Consider the following 10,219-nt stretch of genomic DNA (forward strand, 5'->3'; position numbering starts at 1 on the left):
TTTACAAATTATAACTATATATCTTGTGAGCCCAACACAGATATGTCCTCCACCTGTTGTTGTTGTTGTTGTGTACCGTCGGGTCAGACCCAACCCATAGCTGATCCTCTAGTGGGTTTTCAGAGGCAGTTCATCTCACAGGAGGGGACTGCCCATCCTTCTCCCACCAAGCAGCTGGCGTCCTCAAACTGTGGGCCTTCGGGATTACAGGGCAGCTTCTTGCCACTAGGCCACCAGAGCTCCTAATCTACCACCTAGGTGATAAAATGCTAGAAAAGTCTATACTCTTGATATTTTCATTGTGTTAAAATTACCAAGAAATTTAGGCATGTTCTGTATAATTGACATATGTGTTCAATGGCAATGACTCAAGGAGATTTTGATCTATGTATTCTCAGTCTTTCCAGCTCCCATCCCATATACCATCTTCCTTTATTGGATTGGCTTTCATTCAAGGGTCAAGTCATGACAAGCCCATTCTCTATGTGGCTCTACTCTTGACTTTCCTTGGCCTTTGTGAAAATTGATTAAAAGAATAAATAAAAGTGTGAAGCAGAGAAATATCTTTGTAGGATGAATCAGCTTATTTTCTGCCTTCTGAGAGAATCAGAACTAACTCAAGACACATAAACAATTGTTCTATATCCAAACACTTTCTGGGAAAGGGATTCTTCTCCTTACTCCTCCAAAAGTAAACAATTTTGATAATATACAACATTAGCCTACTTTCTGGGCCTTTCCTAGTATTTTCCCAGGGACACTAGGCAATGTAATTTTTTAATATACTTTTGCTCTAATTTTACTACTTATATTCTAGACTCTGTAAACTGAGCATAGTTTTTCTCTCTTTCTAAACACATTAATCAAATACCAATTGGAAATAATAACCAATTAATTAGTCCAAAAAATTATGTCTGTTGAGCCCTTTTTTGTTCTATTTGCTTTTAGATTTGGTTCATGTCCACATGAAATTTTTTGTCTAATAGGGATACAAAACTAATATACAAGAAAAAGAATTACATACTCCTAATTATATACATACGTCACGTGGTCTAGGATTTCAGATAGGGAAAAGTGTTAGTAAAAGGAAGAAAATAGCATATAATTTGTGTTTCATGACTGGGAATCTTCCTATGGTGATATACAACATGGTTAGGCTTTGTGTTTATTTCATTTTCAGAGAGTTCACTTGCAATCTTTTCAGCAATGATTTTCCTGCAGTGATAGTTTTCTAGGTCCTGTAAGCTAATTAATGAGTTATTTCAAAATCAAGCAGTTACTTTCACTCAATTAATAAATAGCAATACAGAGTATTGTTGTTATGTGTTGTCAAGTCACTTGTGGCTCATGCTGACCTATGTATAATAGCTTTGAATCCTGCTCTATTCTGTGCCAACCTTACTGTCTCTGACACACCTACACCCAATTCCCTAGCCACTGAATCTCATCAATAACCAATCAATCCATCTTATTTGAAGCCTTCCTCTCTTGTGTTATCCCTCCACCCTCCCAAGCATAACCTCCCTCTCCAAGGACTGGTCCCTCCTTGCAACATGCCCAAAGTATGTCAGACAAAAGAACACACAAAAGATCTTTCTTTGGAAAACAAGACCTTTCAATAAAAGCTTATAGTTTCAAATCTCATCCTCCTCAAACCATACCACTTTTACCCCCAATTTTTCTAAAATACATCTGCCAAAGCTAACATTATCATACATTACAGTTTCATTGGACAAGGGTCCCAGGTAAAATGCAAGTCTAGGCGCAAAAAACAAAAATAAAATTCAAAAATTTAGGAAAACAGCAGATAAATTGTTTAAATCAATCATTTAAGATGTAAAGTTATAGAAGCAAAGAAGAAAAATAAATAAATAAACCAAAGCAAAGACAGGAAAGTTCTTCCAAGTTGAGTAGGCAGCCACTGGTTGCTTTCTACCTGCGAGTGTTTGCCAATTCAGAGCACAAGGTAAAGTTCAAGCTTGGCTTGGATACAGAAGTATTACATGGAAAAGCAACCGCAGCCATTAGATGTTGTAAGGGACTCAACTGACATTTTACCTTGGAACTACTAAATAACAAAAGACATTTTGACTCGGGGTTCATTTAGTGAGTCAAAGATCCTTGTGGAAGGTTAGGGAGCTTCTCTAATATATTGTGGTCATTAGGTGCCATTGGGTCCATTATTATTTTTTTTTACATAGAATATGAAGTTTTATTTAAAAAAAAAAGTACATTGTTTAACTAGGATACACAGATGCAATTTAATGTAACAGTGCCCTTTGCAAAGATGTTATATAATACTCAGAAATGCAAGAAACAATCTTATTCTCTAAAAATTAAACAGCAGACTTTTTAAGCATAGACAACCTTCAAAAAGGAGGCCAAAAATGCTTTGTGACAAGAGGGAACTCTAGAGCTGACACCACAGAGCTAGTGTTGCAAACGAAATCACTACCACACAAATGCAAAGTACTCTTTATATTCATGCAGCCTTAAACAGAACCAGAACGGTCCCAGTATCAATCTTCTCAAATGTGTCTTGATCCGGGGCGGGGGGGGGAGTTGAATGGTACATAAAACTTTTAAAAGTTACAACGAAACTATTTAAACATCTTCTCCAAAATTGAAAAAAGCAATCATGTTAATTTTTTTAAAAGGTGGGGGTGGGGGGAGTCTGACAAAACTCTCAAGTAAGTCAGAGGTCCTCTTCAGTTAAGTAGTCAAGTAAAAGTTTACAGGATATTTCCATAAATTATCTTGAAACCATGGCAGAGAGCTAATTTTCAGAATCTTCATGGAGGTCCACCCTTAAGTGGCTTAAATCCAGAGTCACTTCCTCTTGACATAGAATTACCGCCAATTTGTACAATCCTATTGATTGGAGATGCATTGCTTGCATGCTGAGTTATCATGCCTGTTCCGGCCTGGCCATCACCCATTCGCCTTCCGTCACGATATCCAGGCCCTTGAGAAGGTGGACCATGCCACTCCTTCCTTACACCACTTGCATCCTGTCCGTGGCTCTCAACCAATCATCGCTCTTCATGATAGTGCCACTCCTTGCTTGGTCTACCTGTGTCCCATCCGTGGCTTTCCGTTACATGTCATTCTTTCGTGTGTGTGTGTGTGTGTGTGTGTGTGTGTGTGTGTGTGTGTGTATTTAAAGAGTTATTCATTGCAAATACCTTTTCTTAAAAATTAAAAACAGCAACTTTATACATGGACTTCACCAGGTAGACAGCGTAAGAATCAGATTGACTATATCGCTGGGATCCCAACTCATCTCCTTCTTTTGCCTCTCATAGTTATTGGTGCAGTAGGGGGTAAGGGGAGGTCTAGGCTAGTTCAGCAGTTCGATGTAGCCAGGGTCCATCGGTGTGGGCAGAATCCTCTGTTGTCTCAGTAGCTCATGTCCATCAGTGTGGGCCAGAGTCCTTGGCTCTGAAAAGAGCCTTTGAGTCTTTGGCACTGAAAAGAGCCTTTGGATCTTCAGTGTTCAACTCATCGTTTTCCGCCGAGGTGCCTACATGTTGTTCTTCAGGATAGTGCTGTGCCCCTTTGCTCAGCCTGTGATTACTCCTCTGTTTCCTTCCCTGTTTCCAGAGCCAGTATCATTCCTGCGATTGCCAGGGGATGCATTTCTCACACTGTGCCCTGATCCTTCTCTCCCAGATTGTTCTGACCTTTCTACTCTTGATTCCATTTGTCAGTGGTCAGGCCTCCTTCACTTTTCCAGGTGGTTGGTCTAGATTGACTGAGGCCTGCTTCTCAAGGACGTCTAGGCTGAGCCACATCAGGCCTGTCATGAAGAATGACAGTTCTCCTTTCACTTCTTTCTCCTCTCACTTCTTGCCTGTCTGTCTAAGTTGATTTCTTGGTGGAGGTTCATTTCATCTGGAATCACTGATATTTTGGGGGTATCTCTCATAGCCTGGGTCTTCTCTTCGTATAGGACATGCTTTTTTTCCCCTTTCACTTTGACCAACGAATCGTTCCTGCCTTTCAGAAGATGAAGACTGCACTGCTGAATTCTCAGGAAATCTCTCTCTCTCTCTCTTTCGATGATCAAAGTCATTAAATCTGTTGTGTTGGTGAGAGTAGTCAGACCTGTGGCCAAACTGTGCATCTTGTATATAGAGACAACTGTTTATATTCTCATTCCAGTAAGGTCATCATGCCTATGATCTGCATCACACAGATGTTTCAAAGAATTCCTTTTTTGTTGTTCCTGATGAAGCTACTACTGCTGTCTTGGGAGCTCTTCCCATTCTTGGCCAATACGTTCTGCCTCATTACAACGTTCCTGTTCTCTTTCCAAGCATTCATGTTCCATTCTCTCTCTCTAGCTTTTGCCTTTCAATTTCTAGATGCTCTCTCCCTCTGTAAGCGATCACGTTCTTCTTGTTCCTGAATTATTCTGAGTTCTTGCTCTCGGTGCTCTCTTTCTGCAATCTCTCTTCACCTTAGAAGTTTCATTGCTAGTCATAATCTTTCAAAATGAACTAAATGTTCTCTTAATCTCTGTTCCTTCATCTTTTCAAAAGGTAAGATCTCTTTCCTTCTGTAATCTTTGTCTCTTATCTAGACAAGCTCTCTCCTTTTCCTTGCTTCTTCCATGAATGTTCTCATGTCTCCCTCTTCTTGATGATCTAGAAGGATCTCCTTTAGTTTGATCTAGTATGACCATATATTCCAGACTTTTTTAATTTACTCGCTTCTTTTCTTCACTTTTCTTTAACCAGTTCTGAAGTTTGGACATTTGATTCATTATCATTTTCTCCTCTTTACCTTTTATTTTCTTCCTATCCTTATTTTCTTTCTTTTCCAATTGCTTAGATGATCTTTTTATCTTCCTTTTTTTGGCAGAGGCTTGTATCTTGCTACTTCTGTCACTTGTATTTGTTTTGTGTCCAGCACTTCTTGAACTACTCATCATTTTCTTTCTTCGATTTTTTTCTTAAGAAGGATCACCTTTAACTTTTTCATTTTAAATCATTTGCCCATTTAAGTCAGGTGTGCAATGCTTCTCTAGATACCTCTGTATTTGAAGACATAATTACAATGTCATAGCACCTCGCCCCAGGTCTTTGAGCATCTGTAACTACTTTTTGCACTCAAAACCTCTCCATATTTTCCAAAGAGGTTCTTCAAATCAGCAGCTTTGGTATTAGAAGAAAGTCCGTTAACCCAAATATTTTTAGTTGTGGTTCCACTGCTACTTCTGGTGCTACTTGTGCTTCCTTTGTCCTCTTTGGATGATGTCTTGTTGTATTTAGATTTCTCTGAAGAGCTTTCTTGTTTTCTCCTTCGTCACCATCCTGTGCTGTTAGGAAGGCATCATTGTCACCTTCTTGAGCTCCAATCTCCTGACTTTCAATGTCCTCTTTGTCTATATCTTTTATTGCTTCTGTCTCTATTAATTTATCTTGTTCTCTTCTGCAGAAAGTAACTCACTGGAAAGCAAATTTTCTTCTTCATTTTCTCCAAACTCTTCAGAGTCCTTTCATTCATCATTTTCATCTCATTCATGTGCCTCCTGATTCTCCAATTCCGAGTCTTTAACAAAGACATCATCTTCTACAGAAACACCTCCACTCAACTCATCTGTTTCTTGTTTTTACCTTTGCCTTTGGTTAGTTTCTTGTTTGGAGTTATCAGTGGAAACAGTTAATTCAATATTATCTGGATCGCTTCCTTCCTCTTCAGTAGCCTGCTTGAGACATGAGACAAGCACAGGCTTAACTCTGGTAATATCTAAATTCCACTGCTTCAGTTCAGACTTGAGATCGATGGCCCCAAATCAGTGATCTTTTTACCGACCACCTGACCTGAGGCAGACGAAGCTACCGCCATTGGGCCCATTCTGATTTATAACAATCACTTGTAACAAAGTAGAACGGCCCCAGAGGGTCTTCTAGGCTATAATCTTCATAGGAGCATACCAACAGGTCTTTCAGAACCACTGGGTAGATTTGAACTGCCAAACTTTCGGTTAGCAACTCAGCACTTAACCATTGTGCCACCAGAGAGCCGTTATTTAAAAATAGCAGACGGCACTATAATGTTGTCTTAAAGTGTTTGGAGAAAAAGGTCCTCTCGGGGAGAAGCAACAACTTCAGTCTCTTCCTCAGGATATCTGCCAAAAGTGGAAGCTTCATGGAGTGAGAGAAAAGCAAATCTCAGAACTGCCAAAAGGCACACTGGCTGTCTGATAGTCTGCAGGTACAAATGGAGAAGACAGAGACTTTTTTAAACTAACAATTAAAAACCACTGAGGGTTTCTCCACCCAGAAGTATTTCAAATCAAAGGTAAAATAAGTTTGACTAACGTTTAACTAATTTCTCCTTGCAGTATAGTGAATTACTTTCTAGCCATTCCTTGTAACTCTAACTACATAACTGGGTGGGGGTAGTTATTATGTACCATGGAGTCAGAAAAGACTCGTAGTTGACCCTTCAGCAGGTTTTCAGAGGCAGCAAATTGCACAGGGAGCCATGTTTTTCTGAAAACAAACAAAAATCGTAGCATTAAATGTAGACTATTCTAAACCTTTGGAAGCAGGAGTGGCATCTACTTCCTAAACAACATGCCTCAGGAAACTCTATGAACTTTGATAAATGTCTGTAGTTATAAAAAGGCTTCAGGCCTTTTGTTCATAGGGTTGCTATGAATCATGCTCGACTCAAAGGCAATCAACACAACATTCTACAACTAGTGAGCTCTGGTGGCCTAGTGGCAAGGAGCTGCACTGCAATCCCAAAGGCCTGGGGTTCGAGGCCACCAGCCTCTCTGTGGAAAAAGATGTGCAATCTCCTCCTGTACAATTAATTGCCTCTGAAAACCCACCGGAGGGTCAGCTATGGGTCAGTTCTGATGCTATGATACACAACAATAACAACATTTCAAGCTAAGAACCACCAGGAGAATTTCCAAAATGCAAAAAATCCCGCTGTTGGAAATCTCTCATGGCACCTAATTCCCTAAATACATGTATGTGTCAGAATTTTACCCTTTGATTACCAAATTACAAAATATAAGTAATTACTTGGCCAAAGACAGTATGTGTCCGGTATAAATTATCCATTAGGTAAAAACTAAGCACCTGTGTCTTGCTAACAGGTCTTTATCCACTCCCACTTTTCCAGTCTGGGACACAGATCGCTTGGAGGTGGCTTGCTCTGACTTTGATCTAATGTTACTACTGATTCATCTGATAAGCATCTCCACTTTATAGCTTCCCAAATGTTCTGCACAGTTCCAACTGGAGACACTGTGTTTCCCCTGCAATCTTTATGGTGCATCAAATCCATGTGATAAAATAATTTGCCATTGATTTAGGGGTTTCTTACATTTCCCTATCAAGACATGTTATCCATTTTCCCTGGCTTCTAAATATTACCTAGGGTGATGTGCAAAGCCAAAACTCACTGCCTTGATGTCAATTTCAATTCATGCTGCCTCTTCATCAGTTTTCTAAGGCTGTAAATCTAACTGACCATCTTTCTTCCTTGGAAAGCCTTGGGGATTCAAACTGCTGACCTTTCAGTTAGCAACCCAACATGTTACACACTATACCTCAAGGACTAACATCTGCCTGTCCTGCTTCAGTTGTGTTTTAACTGTTTATGCATTTATAACTATTAGGCTTCCCTTGGGGCCACTACTTCATTTTTATTTTCATGCTATTCTTATTTTGCTGGTATTCCTGACCTATGTGAGGCCACAGGCCACCTTGCCTAGTACTAGCATCTGTACTATGACCATCCAGTCATTTTTTTTATGTACCAGTTCAAATCATTTATCTGTAGGTTAAATCAAAAGACTCTAAAAATAGGATTTGAGTTCCAAATTTTTTACTGCTATTTATAATGCCTTATTTTGCTGAGGAGTTTTTCTTTTCCGTTGCCATTTAATGGGAAATTTGACCTGCATGAGTTCTTTTCTAATACATTTCCCTTGGCCTCAACCTACATAAACAACAACAATCAGTTGCCATTGTTTCCACTCTGACTCCTCCGTAATCCACAACTTCAGAATTGAATTGTGCACCATAAGGTCTACATGGCTGGTTTTTCAGAAGCAAATCTCCAAGATGCCTCTGGGTGAATTCAAACCTTCAGTTTCTCAGCTAGCAGGGAACACGTTAACCATTGGCACCAGTCAAGACTTCAACCTGTGTACTGTGTATATACTGTGTGTCACATGATGACAAATATGTCTATGTGTTACTTTCTTTTTAATAATATTTTGTCGTGTTTACACAGTTTATTAGGCTTCCATTTAATAATTTCTGTACAAAGTACGTATTTCACAATGTGTCATTATTCTCATTCACTCCTTTCTAGTTGTGCAACTTCCAGTAATCTGGTCTCCTTGTCTCCTAACATCCTCATCTTAGCTTTAGAGTCATTTTTGGTCTTGGTCTCACATGGGACAACAGAGGTCTCATATAGGACATCTTTTAAGGAGGCAATATTCTTTATTCTATGAAGCAATCTGTTATTTAGCTAAAAGGGTTACTTCAAGAGAAAAATGACAGTTTCGGCTTTAAAGACTATCTCAGGATGATGGTCTCAGAGACTCTTTGAGTCTCTAAAGGTCCAATTAGTCTGCAATTATTTTTTTTTTAAATTTGAGTTATGTTCCACATTTTTCTCATATTCTACAAGAATCCATCTATGATGTGTGGCACTGATCAGAATGGTTGGTGGTGGTTCTGGAAAAGCCATATAAAAAGCTCTAGTGGCATAATCTGTAGTCAATGGTGCTTCTAATGCAAAGGCTGCTAACTGTTACACCAGTGACTGGATCAGAATGGTTGGTGGTGGTTCTGGAAAAGCCATATAAAAAGCTCTAGTGGCATAATCTGTAGTCAATGGTGCTTCTAACTCAAAGGCTGCTAACTGTTACACCAGTGACTGACTCCAGGGGAGAAAAATGGGCAGTCACCTCCCATTAAGATTTACAGCATCAGAAACCTGACGGAGGGTCTCAGATGAGTCAGAATCAATCTAAAGGCAGTGAGTTTAACTTTTATCCTGATCTCAGTGTGGATGTAGTTTGTGTAGGCTGTTAAACATATAGATTAGTTTCCTCTCCAAGTCTTCTCTTTTGTCAATGATGAAAGGAGAGATCAATAGTTATATCTTAGATAGTATATACTACTTTTGAAAGAAGAAAATTATATTTTCTTCCTAGGCTCATTATTCTTCTAGTAACCAATGTAAAGAGTATTTCTCTAGTGGTATTTTACATTAGAAGTATCTCTTTACATATCTATCTATACCCCTAGGCACAATGCAAGGTTGGCCCAAGTCCATGTTGGATAAATGAATGCATTATTCTTATACTACATGTGCACTCCAGCCCCTGAACATTACATGACTATGAGTCAGGTACTTGACCTTGGAATGGCTCTGTGTCATCTTATGATGACTTTTGGTCCCCATATTATGGGTTTATTTGTTCAGTCTTAAATCATAAAGATACTGAGACCTCCTTAGCCTAAGCATTTTACACAACTAAGGAATTTGTAGAAGCTATAAGAGGAGAAAGTAGCCTTTGGGATTTTTTTTTTTAAAAAAAAGGGAGGACAAATGGTCGCCTTTGTTTTCTTGAAGGATAGAAACAGTATTGGTGTGAGTTCTTTTTCATTACATACTTCCATCCTCTATGCCAGATCTCTGGCTTGCTAGCCTTACAGTGAAGTGAGAGATCAAGAGACTTAGCATTGTTTCCTTCAAATGAGTCATTAATTAATGGTGAATGCTCCTTGCCAATCAATGTCCGTGACAAACCACAATTCCAAAGATTACTCCTTACTGATTCTAAAAACCTCTAGCTCTCCTCCCTTCCCTGAACCAAACACACAGGAATGTTTAAGGAGCTTTTTACAGAAGGGTTCACATACTTACAAATGTCTGTACAATGGTGCAGTTTGAACATTGCACAAAGCAGCTGACCCAGAGAGAAGCCATGGGCTGAGACCCAGTTCATGTTTTCTTTGCCAAGCTCTGAACCCTGGCACTGGCTCATGTCCATGTAGAAGAGGTGTCTTTACTTTCACACAATGGGCCACATGCTTGCCAAGCCATGTGCCCAAAGGCCTGACAATGGCCAGAGGTGGCACTTTATTTTCAATTGTCTACCCAGAGTAGAACGGCTCTCTGATTTGCACAAGGAGTCTACAATGGCACATGGAAGCCCTGGATAACTGTG

General features: G+C 39.5%; 1 pseudogene; it reads right to left on the bottom strand.

Annotated features, from left to right (window-relative positions):
• Positions 1 to 2,783: 2,783 nt before the first annotated feature.
• On the bottom strand, positions 2,784 to 5,853 carry LOC102854027 (annotated as a pseudogene).
• Positions 5,854 to 10,219: the final 4,366 nt, after the last annotated feature.

This window comes from Elephantulus edwardii, unplaced genomic scaffold, assembly GCF_000299155.1.
Source record: "Elephantulus edwardii isolate Elephantulus edwardi_28Jun2011 unplaced genomic scaffold, EleEdw1.0 scaffold00105, whole genome shotgun sequence".
NCBI classification, from domain to species: domain Eukaryota; kingdom Metazoa; phylum Chordata; class Mammalia; order Macroscelidea; family Macroscelididae; genus Elephantulus; species Elephantulus edwardii.